This window comes from Aotus nancymaae, unplaced genomic scaffold (genome assembly GCF_030222135.1).
Source record: "Aotus nancymaae isolate 86718 unplaced genomic scaffold, 86718_ANA_hifiasm-v0.15.2.pri h1tg000064l_0, whole genome shotgun sequence".
Taxonomy (NCBI): Eukaryota; Metazoa; Chordata; class Mammalia; order Primates; family Aotidae; genus Aotus; species Aotus nancymaae.
This window is the reverse complement of record NW_026988478.1, coordinates 13904614-13924646: the sequence shown is the minus strand read 5'-3', so window position 1 is coordinate 13924646 and position 20033 is coordinate 13904614.

Sequence of the window (20033 nt, the reverse complement as noted above, 5' to 3'; positions counted from 1 at the left end):
CAATTTTCAAAAGCTTTTCTAAGCATGCCATCTAACCTCACCTCCTATTCACTCACCCACACTGCTCTACTTGCTGAAACCAGTGATCAGTGCTGTGTCTCCATTATACCCAACCTTTCCTGGCTATATTCTCCCTAGCAAGTATCGTTCAATTCAGTATCTTAAATGTCACCAGTATACTAATAATGCCCAAATTTTATCTTCAGTCCAAACCTTTCCCCTCCAGATACATTTATGTGCAATTGCAAACTTTACATTTCTACTTGAATATCTGGTAGGTGTCTTAATTTTAACATGTTAAAAACTCTTGATTCCTTTGCCCCAAACTTTATCATCCCCATTTTCTCCAGTTCAGCAAATGGCATCATAATGCCTAAAACTGCTTCAGCATCCTAAATTCTTCCCATTGGATAGACACCACCGTGGTCATTATATCTTTCAGTTCTGTCATTTCTATTTCCAGAACCTATCTTGAATTGGTTCCTTTCCTTCCACCCCCACTGTCCTCATCAGGTCCAAACCTTCTTTCTTCCTGCTCAGACCATTACCATGGCTCTAACTTGTCTTTTTGCTTTCATTCTTGCCCTTTATCTGCTCTCCACCTTGCAGACAGAAAGATCTTTTTAAAATGCATATCATGTTCCTACAAGCCCTAAACCTTTCATTACTTCCCATTAACCTAAGAATAAATTCTGAACTCCTTAAAATAACCTACAGGGCCCTGCATGATCGAGCTCCTGATTTTCTTTCCAATTTCAACTTGTACCACTTCTTCTCGCTTGCCACACTTCAACTATAATGTCCTCCTTTCTATTCATCATGTAACAGTCTCTCACCTTTGCACCTGCCATTCCTTCTTCATGGTGTGCCCATCTCCTAAATCTTTCCATAACTGGCTTCACCTTATCTTTCATATTGCAGCTAAAATAGCACCTACGCAGAGACCACAGGTACCTAATGTATATGTATTAGTTTGTTCTCACACTGCAATAAAGACATACCTAAGTCTGGGTAATTTATAAAGAAAAGAGGTTTAATTGACTCACAGTTCTGTGGCTATGTAGGAAGCATGGCTAGGGAGGCTGCAGGAAACTTACAATCATGGCAGAAGGTGAAGAGGAAGACGGCATGTCTTACATGGCCTGAGAAAAAGGAAGAGAGAGAAGGGGAAGGTGCTACACACTTTTAAACAACCAGATCTCATGAGAACTCACTCGCTATCACAGGAACAGCGAAAGGGAAGTCTGCTGTTCATGAACCAGTCACTTCCCACCAGGTCCCATCTCCAACACTGAAGATTACAACTGGACATGAGATTTGGGTGAGGACACAGAGCCAAGCCATATCACTGTACACTGCTTGCTCCCTAAGATTCCTAAAGGTGGTAACCTACTTTCTGTAATTTAATTGGATGATATGCAGTTGAAGTGAGCACAATAGAAAGAGAGAGAGACAGACCACAGGAACATGAATTGTTTAGACCAGTCATTCTCAACCCTGACTGTATATTAGAATTTACAATGCCCAGGATTCATCTAAACCAACTAGACAAGAATCTCTGGGAGTAGAGCATAGGAATACATATTGTTACAAGCCAAACCCCTTCCCCAGGTAAGTCTAACATCCAGGGAGAGTGGAGAACCACTGGCTTAGTGAAGACCAGACCAGTATTCCCCTAATTCTATTCCCTTCTGATCAATTGTATGGTCTTCAGCCTCTGTACATTGAAAATAATCTAAGAAAAACTTTTAAATATCAGTTCTCAAGTTATATCCTGGGCAGTTAAGCCAGATTTTCTAAAGATATTTCCTAGCTATTGGTATTTTAGAAACCTCTAAAGTGATTATAACATACAATCAAGACTGAGAACCACTGGCCTAAAAAGTAGCAAAATTAGTGAAGGTATCTTTGGTTTGAGGAATGTTTAGGGATGTCTTATCACATGTTTATCCACTCTGAGCATGTAGAATATAGAGTGAGAAACATGCCAATCAATATCTGTGCTTATTCTATGATGGAGTCCTTTCTCTCAGCTCTGACATCAGGGCAAATCTAACACAAGAGATCATCCATTTTCAGCATTTGAAAAAGCACAATTACAGCTTTACTTACACTCCCTTTTGGTCATCTCAATTGGAAGGCTTTAGCAAAAGGTTCTGTACTATAAATATCATTGTTTTTGCTGCCTCAGTTGAATTGTTACACGAAGGGGACTCAACAGTAAACAACTCTGCAGCCCACATTGCTTAAGCCCTGAACATTCCAAATAATGACCTGTCTTCCAGAGGGCTGGCCCTTGATCAGCTTCTAAACATGACCTTTGAGCCTTTGGAACATCCTGCCTAATAGAGTGTTTTTATACGCCTGAGTCCTTGGACCAGGTTGTATCAGTTTGACCAGATAGTTTCTGGTAAAATGTGACATGTGGTAAATGTGTGTTTCCATGTGCCTGAGGCCCTAAGACAAATGTATTAGTTTGACTTTTGTAGGACAGGAGACTGAGTGGCTCAGAATAATCACACAGGTGTTGCATGCGTATGTGACTGACCCCCAACAAGATACCTGAACACCAAGGTTAGGTGAACTTCCCTGGTTTGCAATACTTTACACATGCCATCACACATCATTTCGGGAGAATTAAGTGTATCTCCATGTGATTCTACTGGGAGGGGACACCAGGACCCTTATGCCTGCTTTCTTCCGGACTTTGCCATGTGCTTTTCCCTTTGCTGATTTTGATCTGTATCCTTTCACTATAATAAACCACAACTGTGAGTACAACAGCCTGAGTCCTATGAGTCCTTCTGGTGAAGCACTGAGCCCAGAAGTAGTCTTCAGACTTCTGACACAAGGACATAAAGACATCTCATTTCTACCAGGTGGCCCTCAAAAAGCTTCTTTGGTTGGTTATTCATCACTTAGAAAATACTCAGAGAAACAAGGGCCTACAGAATAGTTACTTTCTCAGTAGCTTCAAAAACAAAAAAAAAAACAAAAGAAAGAAAAGAAACCTCATTTAAATAATTATAAAGGAGAAATTAATTTAATACATATGTCTCTTTTGAATTGGTCCACTTGCCCATTACCATTTCTTATTCTTTCTTCTGTTTTTATACTTCTTACACATCATTCCTTAAAACAAGTATCCTGGCTCCATCAGGGATTAATAAAGCTATGTTGGCAAGCTGATTTGGGATCCTAAGCTTCTTTTCAAAAATATTATTTACAATATGATTTCTTTAGAAACATATCCTGTAACAGACAAGGAGAAAGGAATACAATTCGTCAGGGACTCTTACCTCCACCAACCTCCCACCACAAATCTAATAACCACAAGATACCCAGCACCCATGACGAAGGAACTGTCTTCCTTTTGGAGGTATGCATGGCGATGCCAACCAGTGAGGCTACTGAGCATCACATCTTAGCCTGTCCCACAGCAGAGATCATCAGTGAACAAGAAACAAAACTACTTCTCCACATCTTTCTTCTTCTTCATTTCTTTAAAACATACTCCTTTCTCCCAAGTTCTGGGCAGGCCTAAAGCACTCATTTTTATGTGCAGCTCAGATATTTGAAACTCAGATTTACCAAAAGATGTATCTTGAGCTAAACTTAATTTCAAACTATAAAGTCACTTCAAAGGCTTTTCTTGTGATTAATTGACGATACTAAAGAAAATCAAAGTCCATACCCAAGTTTGAGGCATATATAAAGCTCTCGAGAGCCAGCAAAATGCCAACTAAAATTTTCTTGTTATCCTATCCAAGCATCACCACTTGGGGACTTGGAACCACCTAACACTTCATATCCTAGACAATTAAAGATATTTTTTACACTATCTACATAATGATATGGACAGGAGACAAAAAAAATACTGAGTAGAAGAAGGTGGTTTGCCAGCAAAGCCCCCACCCTCAAGCCTTTGAAAACCCATGACCCTAAATGAGGACAGGCATTTCTGTTTTTGTGCCCAAATGTTGCCTTTTGGTCCACCACACTCCCATTCTACCCTCACATAAACCCCAAACCCCAAGCTCCAGACAAGACCCACAAGCGAGGAGATGAGAAGGCAAGCAGATCAGTGGTCCAGCGGACCAGCAGATCAGCAGACCAGTGATGGCAGAATGTTGCAGCAGAGAAAGAAGAAGAGGAGGGACGTCCGGACACTGAGGGGAGTTTGGCTGGGGCAGTCAGAGAATAGTCTGGCACTGGGCGGCCCCAATCCAGGGGAAGACCACTTTCCCACTCCATCCCCTTTGTGGCTCTCCATCCATCTCACTGACAGCCACCTCCACCACTCATTAAAACCTTGTACTCATCCTTTGAGTCCACATTGGATCCAATTCCTTTAAGACACTGGGCAAGAGCTCAGAATACAGAAGGCTGTCACAATGGCCCCCTGCCCTTGTGATAAGGCAGATGGTTCACTGAGTTGATGAGCACATAAGCTGTCTACAGACAGCAAAGCTAAAAGAACACACTCTAACACATGCCCACTTGGGCTTCGGGAGTTGCAGACACCCACCCCTAGGCAGTGCCATGGGGACAGAGCTCAAAAGCATTCACCCTGGTTCCTGCACCTGCCCATCTGCATGCTCCCCCTCCTGTAAGGGGTTGGGATTTGAGCTTCAGGGCAAACAAACAGGCAAGCGACATCCCTGTCACACATCCTGTAAGAGGAATCAGGAAACTCTCCCATTTCATTAAGAAATACTGATCACTCCAGTACCCTCTGATGGAAGAAGATATTGGAGTGATACACATCAAAAATGGAAGAAGGGACCTCGCCTCAAGCCAAGGAACAGAGGCTGCTTTAGAGGAAGCTCAGAAAGACAAACATTCTCCATCAGAACTTCCAGAAGGAACCAGCCCTGCTGACACCTTGACTTTAGCCCAGTGAAACTAATTTCAGACTTCTGATCTCTACAACCTTAAGAGAATAAATTTATGGTATTGTAAGCCATTAAGTTTGTAGCAATCTGTTACAGCAAAATAGAAAACTAATATGCCATATTTATGGGCCCATAGGTACTTCACTATGAGAAGCAGCAAGAAATTCTGCTGGGGGACTCCTTTCCAAATACATAGAGTAACTTTATTTAAAGCCATTATACGCACAGCATTCCTTTGTGCAGGCTTATCTTGAATTAGAGGTAAAATACCACAGAAAGGAAAAATATAGCATTTGGTAAATTTTTAAAATTGTAACTTATCCAAAAACTATTTTCCATGGCTAAAGAGAGTCTTTGTAGGGGAATCGGTCTTTAAATAGAGAAAATAATGATCCAAGTCTCAGATCCCTGCATTAAGGTTTATTACATGCAATGTCTAGGTTATATTAAACTCCTGGAAATCAGGGTTTATAATGGAATGGCTGACAGACCCTTAACTTTAATAGCCTTTCCAAGTACTGCAATAGTGAGCATTACTTTTTAATGTCATAAAATGATGGTTAAAACACTACAGAATTTTCTCAAGACAGATAAGCAGGTGTTCAAGAGAGCAGAACTATTTAAACTTCATTGATTTATGGTCTATCTTATATTGAAGGCCAAAAGTTTTATTGAATTCCCACAGTTGATACTCTGAACTTGATTTTCCAAAACAGTAGAACTATTTTGGTGTTCCCCATAATATTAATTTCTTCATTTTAACACGTGTGCTTCTGTATTCTTAAAGTTACTAGGCAAAATGAAATAGAACCCATAGACAAAAATGTAAGTTATCCCGTGTTTCATTTTTATTGGTTGACTTTTCAAAGTACATTGTGTGCAATAAAACCTAATGTATAACTACTAAATCTAGGAACATAAGTCCCCAATTAGTTGTTTAAGCTATACTATATTTCTGTCACTCTTTAGAATTGTGAATAAGACACAACTTCTTATTTTAGTGTGAAAGAATGTAAAACATTTCTCATAGCTCTTTTTCTTTCCAGGTATTCTTTCAATCCACCTCCAATCCCATATCTCCAATCTTTATGCCGTCTGACTGAAAGTAAGGTGGCCATCAGAAAAACTCCAGTAAACTACCAAACATGTAACATGATCTATAAGGCTTTTCTGCTAATTTACATAGAAGTCAATACTCTTGTAGCTATTGAACCCAACCCTAATGATTTAGTGAAACTGATATTTACTGTGGAAAAAAGTAGAAATGCTATTAGTTCTCAAAATGAAATAACATTAGAGAATGCTGGAAGTGAAATAATTACTATTATATACACATGCAGCTACCGAAGCATCTGTTATCGCAATGTTCTCTTTAGAACTGACTGTAGCAACTGCAAATTCCTGTTGTGAGAGGCATGGCTGGGGAGTAAGCCAGGAAGTTGATGAATAAACACACACACACACACCTTATAGTATACCACCTCTCTTCATGTTCCCAGGCTCTGACAATAAAATTAGTCAAACCCAGGAAATGAAGAATGCTAGAACCATGCCAAGAATAAAATAATAACACAATGATCAAAAAATAAGAATCTTAGCCAGTAGCAGCTCAAAAAACCTTAGAACAGACTATCTCTGTAACTTCTACCCATGTGAACAATTAATTTTGTTAAAGTCTAAAAAAATTACCAAAGGCATGTCTTTTTAAAAATAGTTATCAATATAAAGTTTTTAAAAAACGGATGGACTTTGGTAACATTCAGTGCCAGAGTATTCTTTGAAACTCTTCCAATGAAATTGTTTATCTCATTCAGTAACATCAGTCTGCTCACTGAGACTTCTCATGGTGCATTCACTGAATTCCAAATACCAAGCAATTGAGTTGAAATGGAAGCCTCAGTTTTTGAATAAATAAGGGAAGCTGTATAATACTGTATAAGTTGCTTCTTAGATCTGTAAAATGTAAATATTGTTCATTTATATACAGTATGATTTTCACTGTTTATAAGACTCTGGGTTGGGTGTCTTTAAAAACATCACTCATTCAGGAGTATATCAAACTGAACTTTCCTTCTATAAAAATAGCCAGTTATTTGACTATATTCACCTGAGCTTATTTTCTCATCTGCTTTGTCAAATAAAAAGCACTTTTGTGGAGCAAACTGAGAAGATTAAACTTAAGGGAAGCTAGAATTCTAGCCCTCTAAATCCTCATCTTCTGTTATTGAAAAACTCTGTAAGAAGGAAAATAGAATTTTTGCCATAAAACAATATTCACTGTGACCTGATTTGAGTTACGACAACTTTTTCCACCTAACATCTCTCTCTTCTCCAGGCAATTTCCATATGCAACTTCCCTAAAATAATCCTACAGGTTCAAAATTGTGCTTGAATACTTATTGACAACTGGGAGTTTTCTAACTTTGTGACCTTCACAACATGCCTTTCCTCTGAAGTGAAGCTGGTTAACTTTCACCACATTTTCTTATATCTTTAACTTTAACTTTGAATTATTAGGGATGGGAGAGGGGATGGCTTACCCTCTCATCTTGAAAATACACAGGAGAAAATAATATATAGCTGCATTTGTAATTTTTCTAATTCAAATGAGTATGTAATTATGTAATAATTTTAAAATTAAATACTGAGACATGCATATGCTTTTAAAGCTTCTAGTTAAAGTGGTGTCCCAGACAATCTGTATTAATAAAAGTGCATGTTCTCACTCATAGATGGCTGTTGAACAATGAGAATACATGGACACAGGGAGAGGAGCATCACACACTTGGGTCGGTCAGGGGGAAACAGGGGAGGGACAGCGGGGGGTGGGGAGTTGGGGAAAGATAGCATGGGGATAAATGTCAGATATAGGTGATGGGGAGGAAGGCAGCAAATCACACTGCCATGTGTGTACCTATGCAACAATCTTGCATGTTCTTCACATGTACCCCCAAACCTAAAATGCAATAAAATATAATTAAATAAATAAATAAAATTAAAAATTAAAATTAAAAAAAAGGACATTTTAATAGCAAGTATGTGACAAGGGTGATTTTCTTCTTTGGTACCCTTACATAACATTTTGAAGATAGATGGACAGAGTCAGAGAGACAGAGAGGTATAAATAAGGATGCAGATGAAGAATAAATGTTGTAAAGTGTGGCTATTACTGGAATCACTTGGCTAAAAAGCACTACAGCATTCCTCTGAGAGAGACAATTACTTTTTTGCTTAGGAAACTACCTTAAAAGCCTATTAGCATCTAAAATATGAGGTCCACTATCCGGACGGGAGAGGTTTAGAAAAAGAAGACTTGTATTACTCTGTATAATGAAATAATAGAGTATTTGGAGTTTTTCACTAGTACTTTGAGAAAGGAATTGGGAACCTGAAAGAGGAAATGGGAGGAAGTATCTAGAGGGAGAGAACCCCACAACATGGCACATAGCCAGGCTACAGAGAGGGACGTGACTATACAGGCATTGCAGATAACATTTCCAATAATCACACTATAAAGATGTTTCCTTCCTATGCAGCAGGGTCTCTCCACTAATTTCTAAACCTTGTCCCTTTCAGGTAGAGCCCCTGGCAAAGTAAACTGAGGCCCAATGGGGAGCTGAAGTGATTCTTCCTGGAAAGAGTGGAAATGGCTCCCTGGCCAATGTGTCCTCAATCCCATTTTTAAAAGCATGTGGAGCCAGGCGTAGTGTCTCATGCCTGTAATCCCAGCACTTTGGGAGGCTGAGGTGGGTAGATCACCTGACGTCAAGAGTTTGAGACCAGTCTGGCAAACAGGGTGAAAACCCATCTCTGCTAAAAATACAAACAATTAGCCAGGTGTGGTGGCAGGTGCCTGTAATCCTAGCTACTCAAGAGGCTGATGCAAGAGAATCGCTTGAATCTGGGAGATGGAGGTTGCAGTGAGCCGAGATCACACCACTGCACTCCAGCCTGGGTGACAGAGACTCTGTCTCAAAAAAAAAAAAAAAAAGAAGCATGTGGAACTCTCTGAGTCTCTTCTTTGTGCTCCACCAGTTTCCTGACCATTATAGCTTCTGGACCCCATGGTTTCTGCTGCTGGGGCACCTCATCCCTTGCCATCACAGGCCAGGGCCCACTGATCTTCAGCTCAACCAGCTTCCATATCTCTTCTGAGGACTCAGAATTCCTCAGAAAATAAACTCTGGCTCTTTCCTAGCTATGCTGGCCCCCTGAGTTTACTCTGATGTTGTCAATTCCCAGATTGGTTCAGAAGGCTTTGGAACACATTATTCTTCTGCCCTGATCAAGGAACAGGCATTCCCCTTGCCTATTTAACATAATATCCCCAGGCCAGTGAAAGGCTCTGAGAGTACAGATCAGATCACAGCTCCTGCTTCCTGCATCTCCCACTTCTGTCTCCCCTATGCAGCAGCCCAATCACAGGAACCAGAGACGCAGGTTTGGGGCATTCACTTTCTCTACTGAATCTTCTTTTGCCCTATGTTAGGCATACAATTTTCTACAGTCTTATCTACCAGGCCTGCTTCTTGATATATTTAAGGTAGGTAAAGGAATTTGGAAAGTTTCTATCTGTCTCAGAGATTCCTACATTTCAAGCCTGTCACTCTGCTTTGACTTCAAGTATCTCTTTGTAAGTATTAGAAACTGAATATAGAATCTCCTTCTCTCCTGTATTTCTACTGTAGAATTCTAACCCTACTCCCCAAGTCAAATGGATGCTTCAAGCTAACCAGAGACAAGCTCATGTACATAGAATTGCAAAGGAGGAGAAAATATTAATATATTTTAAAATATATCCCTCCTTATACTAATATACTTTCTTGGGAATCAAATATACTTTTTTGAATTTCAATGCCTACCTCTAGGAGTACACTTGTGAAAGTGGGAAGCAAGAGGAGCCCATACAATTGGAATTTTTCTTGTGCCTCATTCTATGCATTATTTTTTTATTTTTGTTATTTATTTATTTATTTTTTATACACAATTGTTCCCACTTTCTTTATTTAAAATTGACAAAAACTGTAAATAAGCAAAATGTCCCTCAATAGGTGAATGGTTAAACAAACTGTGATACAGCTATGTAAAGACTATCATTCCACAATAAAAAGGAAGAGACAATTGAAAAAAAACAAAGTTCATAAACTTAATATAAGCTCTAATTGTGTTCACATAATTGATGAAATCAAAATAAAATTAGTTAATATCAATGAAATGTATGTTTATGTAAATTATTAAAAGTTCTTTCTGAAATATTAGACCATTAATGTTTGCCACAATGTAACATAGACATAGATAACAGTCAGGACTATGTCCAATGGTGCCAGAAGCCATGACATATGAGAAATTCATGATTATAAGATTTGCAAAGAGATGATATGAGGACACAATAGCTGAATTCAGATGACTTAAAAGTTGTGAATGTTAAATCTTCATATATACTATTCCAGAGAAAAGATATGCATTATCTAATAGAAAAAATAAAATGTTGGAAGTTGCAAAGACAGACCAATCAGTTGAATATAGAGAAGAACATAGTAAGATTCTTACCTCCATCTTAAAAAGCTCACAAAGTATTCTGCTATCCCTCATTATAAGTGATCAAAGCCAGGGCAGTTATCAGTTTGGAAGACTGGAGGTGACATGTGAAAAATGAAATGAGTGGTTAAGTAAACTCTCAAGTCTTTCAGATCCTAATTTTTCTTTTTTAAAAATATATATACATATATATTATTGTACTATCTCTCCCTACCCTCCCCAGCCCCTGCTGTCCCTTCCCTAGCCACTTAACAACTGACTGCAGTGTGTGATGCAGTCAGATGTCCACGTGTTCTAATTGTTTCAACACCTGCCTATGAGTGAGAACATGCAGTGTTTGGTTTTCTGTTCTTGTGTCAGTTTGTGGAGAATGATGGTTTCCAAATTCATCCATGTCTCTATGAAGGACATGAACTCATCATTTTTTATGGCTTCATAGTATTCCATGGTGTATATGTGCCACATTTTCTTTATCCAGTCTATTGTTGATGGACATTTGGGTTGGTTCCAGGTCTTTGCTATTATAAACAGTGCCGCAATGAACAAACATGTGCATGCTCTTTATAATAGAACAATTTATAATTCTTTGAGTATATACCCAGTAATAGGATTGCTGGGTCAAATGGTATCTCTATTTCTAGGTTCTTGAGGAATCACCATACTATCTTCTACAATGGTTGCACTAATTTGCACTCTCACCAACAGTGTAAAAGTGTTGCTATTTCTCCACATCCTCTCCAGCATCTTTTGTCTCCAGATTATTTAATGATCACCATTCTAACTGGCATGAGATGGTATCTCAATGTGGTTTTGATTTTCATTTCTCTAATGGCCAGTGATGATGAGCATTTTTTCATATGTTTGTTGGCCTCAGAGATGTCTTCTTTTGTAGAGTATCTGTTCATATCCTCTGCCCACTTTTGAATGGGTTTGTTTTTTTCTAGTAAATCTGTTTTAGTTCTTTGTAGATTCTGGATATTAGCCCTTTGTCAGATGGGTAGATTGCAAAATTTTTTGCCCATTCTGTTGGTTGCCAGTTCACGCTAATGATTGTTTCCTTTGCTGTATAGAAGCTCTGGAGTTTAATTAGATTCCATTTGTCTATTTTGGCTTTTGTTGCTATTGCTTTTGGTGTTTTATCCATGAAGTCCTTGCCTATGCCTATGTCCTAAATGGTTTTGCCTAGGTTTTCTTCTAGGGTTTTTATGGTGTTAGGTCTTATGTTTAGATCTTTAATCCATCTGGAGTTAATTTTAGTGTAAGGTGTCAGGAAGAGGTCTAGTTTCTGCTTTCTGCACATTGCTAGCCAGTTTTCCCAATACCATTTATTAAACAGGGAATCCTTTCCCCATTGCTTGTTTTTGTCAGGTTTGTCAAAGATCAAATGATTGTAGATGTGTGTTGTTGCTTCTGAGGCCTCTGTTCTGTTCCATTGGTCTATGTCTCTGTTTTGGTACCAGTACCATGCTGTTTTGATTACTGTAGCCTTGGAGTATAGTTTGAAGTCAGGCAGTGTGATGCCTCCAGCTTTGTTCTTTTTGCTTAGGATTGTTTGGGCTATGTGGGCTCTTTTTTGGTTCCATATGAAGTTTGAAGTATTTTTTTCCAGTTCTGTGAAGAAGGTTATTGGTAGCTTGATGAGGATAACATTGAAATCTATAAATTACTTTGGGCAGTATGGCCATTTTCATGATGTTGATTATTCCTAAACATGAGCATGGAATGTTTTACTAGCTGTTTGTTTCCTCTCTTATTTCCTTGAGCAGTGGTTTGTAGTTCTCCTTGAAGAGGTCCTTTACATCCTTTAATTGTATTCCTAGGTATTTTATTCTCTTTGTAGCAATTGTGAATGGGAGTTCACTTTTGAAATGGCTCTCTGTTTGTCTGTTATTGGTGTGTAGAAATGCCTGTGATTTCTGCACATTGATTTTGTATCCTGAGACTTTGCTGAAGTTGCTTATCAGTTTAAGAGGATTTTGGGCTGAGATGATGGGGTCTTCTAAATATATAATCATGTCGTCCTAAAATAGAGACAATTTGACTTCTTCTTTTCCTAATTGAATATGTTTTATTTCTTTTTCTTGCCTGATTGCTCTGGCTAGAACGTCCAATACTATATTAAATAGGAGTGGTGAGAGAGGGCATCCTTGTCTAGTGCCAGATTTCAAAGGGAATGTTTCCAGTTTTTGCCTGTTCAGTATGATATTGGCTGTGGATTTGTCGTAAGTAGCTTTTATTATTTTGTGATACATTCAATCAATACCTAGTTTAATGAGGGTTTTTAGCATAAAGCGCTGTTGAATTTCGTCAAAAGGCCTTCTCTGCTTCTATTGAGATAATCATGTGGTTTTTGTCTTTGGTTCTATTTATGTGATGGATTACATTTATAGACTTGTGTGTGTTGAACCAGGCTTGCATCCCTGGGATGAAGCCTACTTGATCATGATGAATAAGGTTTTTGATTTGCTATTGCTTTCGGTTTGCCAGTATTTTATTGAAGATTTTTACATCTATGTTCATCAAGGATATTGGCCTGAAGTTTTCTTTTTAGTTACATCTCTGCCCAGTTTTGGTATTAGGATGAAGTCGGTCTCGTAAAATGAGTTGGGGAGGATTCCCTCTTTTTGTATTGTTTGGAATAGTTTTAGAAGGAATGGTACCAGCTCCTCTTTGTATGTCTGGTAGAATTCAGCTGCAAACGGATCTGGATCTGGGTGTTTTTTAGTTGGTAGGCTATTAATTGCTGCCTCAACTTCAGACATTGTTATTAGTCTATTCAGAGTTTCAACGTCTTCCTTGTTTAGTATTGGGAGAGTGCAAGAATTTATTCATTTCTTTCAGGTTTACTGGTTTTTGCACATAGAGTTGTTTGTAGTAATCTCTGATGGTAGTTTGTATTTCTGGGGAATCGGTGGTGATGTCCCCTTTATCATTTTTTATTGCATCTATTTGATTCTTCTCTCTTTTCTTTTTTATTAGTCTGGCTAGTAATCTATCTATTTTGTTGATCTTTTCAGAAAACTAGCTCCTGGATTTGTTGACTTTTTGAAGGGATCTTTGTGTCTCTATCTCCTTCAGTTCTGCTCTGATCTTAGTTATTTCTTGTCTTCTGCTAGCTTTTGAGTTTTTTTAATCTTGCTCCTCTAACTCTTTCAATTTTGATGATAGGGTGTCGATTTTAGATCTTTCCTTGCTCCTCATGTGGGCATTTATTGCTATGAATTTCCCTCTAGACACTGCTTTAAATGTGTCCCAGAGATTCTGGTATATTTTGTCTCCATTCTCATTAGTTTTGAAGAACATCTTTATTTCTGCCTTTATTTCATTGTTTATTCAGTCAACATTCAAGAGTGAGTTGTCCAGTTTCCATGAAGTTGTGCAGTTCTGAGTTAGTTTCTTAATCCTGAGTTCTAATTTGATTGCATTGTGGTCTGAGAGATTGTTTGTTATTATTTCTGTTCTTTTGCATTTGCTAAGGAGTGATTTACTTCCAATTATGTGGTCAGTTTTAGAGTAGATGTGATATGGTGCTGAGAAGAATGTATATTCTGTGGATTTGGGGTGGAGAGTTCTGTAGATGTCTATTAGGTCCACTTGGTCCAGATCTGAGTTCAAGTCCTGGATATCCTTGTTAATTTTCTGTCTCATTGATCTGTCTAATATTGACAGTGGAAAGTTAAAGTCTCCTACTATTATTGTGTGGGAAGTTTAAGTCTCTTTGCAGGTCGTTAAGAACTTGCTTTATGTATCTGGGTGCTCCTCTATTGGGTGCATATTTATTTAGGATCATTAGCTCTTCTTGTTGCACTGATCCTTTTACCATTATGTAGTGCCCTTCTTTGTCTCTTTTGATATTTGTTGGTTTAACGTCTATTTTATCAGAGACTAGGATTTCAACTCCTGCTTTTTTTTTTTTTTTTTTTTCTTTTTTTGCTCTCCATTTGCTTGGTAAATCTTCCTCCATCCCTTTATTTTGAGCCTATGTATGTTCTTGCAAGTGAGATGGGTTTCCTGAATACAGCACATCAATGGGTTTTGACTTTTTATCAGTCTGTGTCTTTTGATTGGGGCATTTAGTCCATTGACATTTAATGTTAATATTGTTATGTGTAAATATGATCCTGCCATTTTGTTTCTGGTTGGTTGTTTTGCCATTTGGTTGGCATAATTTCTTCATCGTGTCATTGGTCTTTACCATTTGATTCTTTTTTGCAGTGACTGGTACTGGTTTTTCCTTTCTGTGTTTAGTGCTTCCTTCAGGAGCTCTTGTAAGGCAGGCCTGGTAGTGACAAAATCTCTCAGCAATTGCTTGTCCACAAAGGATTTTATTTCCCCTTTGCTTATGAAGCTTAATTTGGCTGGATATGAAATTTTGGGTTGAAAGTTCTTTTCTTTAAGGATGTTGAAAATTGGCCCCCACTCTCTTCTAGCTTGTAGGGTTTCTGCTGAAAGATCTGCTGTGAGTCTGATGTGCTTCCCTTTGTGGGTGACCTGACCTTTCTCTCTGGCTGCCCCTAGGATTTTTTCCTTCATTTCAACCCTGATGAATCTGACAATTAAGTGCCTTGGGGTTGCTCTTCTAGAGGAGTATCACTGTGGTGTTCTCTGTATTTCCTGTATTTGAATGTTGGCCTGCCTTGCTAGGTTGGGGAAGTTCTCCTGGATAATATCCTGAAGAGTATTTTCCAGCTTGGATTTATTTTTCAACTTCTGGTACGCTGATCAAGCATAGATTAGGTATTTTCATATAATCCCATATTTCTTGAAGGCTTTGTTCATTTATTTACACTCTTTATTCTCTTTTCTTGCCTTCTCATTTTATTTCATTGAATTGATCTTCAATCTCTGATATTCTTTCTTCTGCTTGATCTATTCAGCCATTGAAACTTGTATATGCTTCACAAAGTTCTTGTGCTGTGTTTTTCAGCTCCCTCAAGTCGTTTATGTTCTTCTCTAAGCTGGTTATTCTAGTTAGCATTTCATCTAACCTTTTTTCAAGGTTTTTAGTTTCTTTGCATTGGGATAGAACATGTTCCTTTAACTCAGAGAAGTTTGTTATTACCCACCTTCTGAAGCCTACTTCTGTCAATTCATCAAATTCGATCTCCATCCAGCTTTGTTCCCTTGCTGGTAAGGAGTTGTGATCTCGTGGTGGGGGAGAGGTGTTCTGGTTTTTGATGGTTTCATTATTATTGGACTGGTTTCTTTCCATCTTTTTGGATTTATATAGCTTTGATCTCAGGTAGCTGCTTCGGGAGGCAGCCTTTCCTTTGTCTGCCTGAAGAGGCACTGCTGGGCTGAATCCACAGATTCAGTGGAGCTGTTGCATCTTTTATTTACTCAGGAAAATTAGGCCAGCTTCTGCAAAAGCAGCCGCCCTTCCCCTGACCAAGCTCGATTATTCCTGGTTACTCTCTAACTGATGTTCTGGGTGTGAAAGTCTAGAGTGAGAGTTTTTTAGCCTGTTGGGCTTTGTGCAGGGGGGACCCATCCTGCCATATGGCCTTTTCCCTGCTTTCAGTTCCCCTTCTTTCTGGGGGGTAGGTTGCTCCGTCCAGCCAGGTTTCTGGCTTTCATGTCAGCCAGTGCTTCCACCTGGATCTATGCTGACAGCTCTGGTGCCAGCCAAAGTTGCTGTTCTGCCCTGTTCAGGCAGCTCACTGAGGCTTTTCAGCCTGGCAAAGATCTCCGGTTCTGTGGGTTGTAGAGGGCTTGGGTGGAGTGCTGTATCTGAACCAAAGTCACAGAGGTGGAGATCCCTCGGTCCTCTGGTTGGTTGCACATACCTCCTGGGTGGGGCAGTGCCCCGCCTTGCCTCAACTTGCCCTATTTGGTTTATATCCACTGTCCAACCAGACCCATAAAATGAAACCTCATACTTCATTTGGAATTGTGGAGACCACTCAGCTTCTGTGTCTCTCTCGCTGCCTTATTTGGCCATCTTGGGATCCCCCCTCTATTTTAATATTTTAATGGAAACTCTTTGTATCATGGGGTAATGATACAAAGGTAGCTCTCCTTTGTATCATTACAGAGCTACCTTTGCCTATACTTTGGGCAAAGAAGATCTCTTTACCCAACACTATTCCACTGGGTGCAGAGGTTGTTTGCCAGTGTTCACAGCTACCATCACCTTTCTCTTCCTATTTGGGATGCAACCAAGTGTGAACCCTGCATGAGAAAAGTGATGGTAGCTATGGACACTGGCAAACAACATCTGCACCCATGGAATAGTGACTTCCCAAGGGATTCTAATTGTAGGGGATGCAATGTGGTAGCACAATAAGTAAGCCAGAGCAAAATCTGAGTAACCTCTTTTTGAGCATATATGGAGCAATATCCTGGCCTTGGAAATAAATAAGGGACATAGATATGCATTTCTGGCATCTGAAGATATCAGGTTCAGTGTTCCTGTTAGTCTGGGATATATTCTATGCTCATTCGTTTTCCTAGATAGCTCACAAAGCCTACCACTTTGTCTTATCTTCTGTACCTTTCTTATCATTCAAGCCTTTATCATTTCTCACTTTAATCAATGGGCTGTTTGCCATTGTTTTTCAGCCATATGCAACCCACCTTCAATATATGTTTATTAATGTGAAGGAATAAGTGAATGAATGACCACTGATTTTGTTTAACTAAAAGGTATTCACACTTCCCCATGTTCATGACCCTTCTAGGCATTCAAAAAAGAAAAATAATTTTTCTTTTAAAGCATTTCTTCAGTACTCAAAATTTTGTTTCCCTATGATAAATGAAAAAAAATTCTACTTACTTGATACTACACATATTTTAAATCATGTTAGTATATTTTCTAACCATACATATGGCACTAAAACATTTACTAAGGGGACTTTCTCAGCAAGGTGGCCAAACAGAACCTTCCAGTGATTGTCTCCCTACAGGAACAACAAATTAAACATCCATCCACACAAAAAAGCACCTTAAGAACCAATAAATCAGGTAACCAATTACAGTACCTGGTTTGAATTAATATCAAGGAAAGAGGCATTGAAGAGGGTAGGGAAGACAGTCTTACGTTGCCTATACCATGCCTCCTCTAACCCCAGTCAGAGAAGCATGGAGCATCTGTGCACTTAGGAGAGTAAGAGCAAAGTGAGTACAGAACTTCGTGTTGAAACTGTTGCCCTGCCACAGTGTAACATGACATGGGACAGAATTCTGCTGGTGCCCACAGAAGAAGCATTTAGACCAGCCCTGGGCCAGAGGGGAATTTACCCCAGCAGCAGGAACCTGAGTCCTATCCAGCTTCACCACTGGCTGACCAAAGTGTCTGGGGCCTGGAAGGAATTTGAGTGGCAATCAGGTCACAAGGACTACAGTCCTTGGGCAATCCCTGGTGCTGCACTGGTCTCAGAGGCAGTGGAATTGGGGTACAACCAAGTGTGAAACCAGGTGTGGCAAAGGGATTGCCTGCATTATCCCCTCCCCAACTCCAGGCACTATAGTTCCAGGGGAGATGCCTTCCACTTGGGGGAAGGAAAGGGAAGAGTACAGAGAGCTTTGTCTTGCAACGTAGGTACCAGCTCAGCCATAGTAAAATAAAACACAAGGGCCAGGCGTGGTGGCTCACACCTATAATCCCAGCACTTTGGGAGGCCGAGGTGGGTGGATCACAAGGTCAGGAGATCAAGACCATCCTGGTCAACATGGTGAAACTCCGTCTCTACTAAAAATACAAAAATTAGCTGGGCATGGTGGCACATGCCTGCAGTCCCAGCTACTCAGGAGGCTGAGGCAGGAGAACTGCTTGAACCCAGGAGGCGGAAGTTGCAGTGAACCAAGATCGCACCATTGCACTCCAGCCTGGGCAACAAGAGCGAAACTCCATCTAAAAAAACAAAAACAAAAAAAAAACAAGGCAGACTCATGAAGCTCCTTATTTCCAGTCTTTGCTCCTAGCCAGTATTTCTAGACTCACCATGGACCAGAAGGGAATCTCCTGCCCTCATAGGATGGACCCAGTTCTGGCAGAATGTTCCATCTATTGACTAAAGTAGTTTTGGACCTTGAATAAACATCAGTGGCAACCACGCAATAGTAGCCATGAGAGTTGGATACAAGCCTCAGTACTGTAATGGTCTGCAAGGCTTTAGGTATGACCCTTTGCAGTGCCAGCTGTGGTGGCTACAAGAGTGCCCACATCACTCCTCCTCAAAATCCAGGAAACCCAGCATGGAGTGAGACTACTTCTTATTGAGGGATGAAAGGAAGAGAGTATGAGACTTTGCTGGTAATTCATGGAATTCTGCCTTAGCTACCCCAAGTCCACCAAGGCTGTCTTTGTAGTAATCTGTCAGAGTCACAGCATTCCTGGAATTAGGGCACCCTCTAATGCTTAAATGGCTGCCAGAATTGCTGACACAGGTCACAACACTAAATCCCCTTTGATTTCTTGGAAAGCCCTCTCAAAAAGGATGAGTACAAACAAGCCCAGACTGAGAAGATCAGAAGGTATACCTAACTCTTCAATGCCCAGACATCCACAAATGTTCACAAGTGTCAAGAACATACAGGAAAATGACCTCACCAAATGAACTAAATAAAGTACCAGTGATTCATCCTGTACTGATAGAAATATGTGCCATTTCAGGCAGAAAATTCAAAATAGCTGTCAGGAAAGCTCAACAAACTTTGAGATAACATAAAAAAGGAATTCAGAATTCTATCAGAGAAATTTAGCAAAAAAAAAATGGAAATAATTTTAGAAAATCAAACAGAAATTCTGGAGCTAAAAAATTCGAGTGGCAAACTGAAAAATGCATCAGAGTCTCTTAGTAGGATTGATCAAGCAGAAGAAAAGAACTAATGATCTTGAAGACAATCTATATGAAAATACAGTCAGAGGAGAACAAAGAATATGATTGATTGAATAAAGCAATCCTACAAGATGTAAAAAAGAAACAATTGCCTCAAGAGAGAAAAACAGAAGAATTATTGGCCTTAGAGGATATATATATAGGTAGAGGTTGGGTTAGAAATGTTATTCAAATTAATAAGAACACAGAATTTTGTACACCTAGAGAAATATGTGAATATCCAGGTACAAGAAGGTCAAAGAACAGCAAGAAGTTTTAATCCAAATAAGACTATCTCAAGGAATATAATAATCAAGCTCTCAAAAGTAAAAGATAAAGGATCCCAAAAGCAGCAAGAGAAAGGAAACAAATAACATATAAAAGAGCACCAATATATCTGGAAATAGACTTCTCAGTGGAAATCCTATGGACCAGGAGAGAGTAGAATGACATGTTTAAACTACTAAAGGGAAAATATAACTTCCAATGTAGAATATTATATTCAGCAAACTTATCCTTCAAACATGAAGAAGAAATAAAGATTTTCCCAGACAAACAAAAGCTGAGGGATTTTATCAACACCAGACCAGTCTTACAATTAATGCTAGATGACTTCTGAGGCTTGAGACCACCATTTGGCCTGCTGGATCCAGGGAGTCTGGACAGTCCAGACTGGGAGGAATTCGCCACAGCACAGCACAGCTGCTGTGGCAGATCACAGCCAGACTGTTTCTTTAAGTGGATACCCAATCTATCCCTCCTCACCAGGCAGGAACCCCTG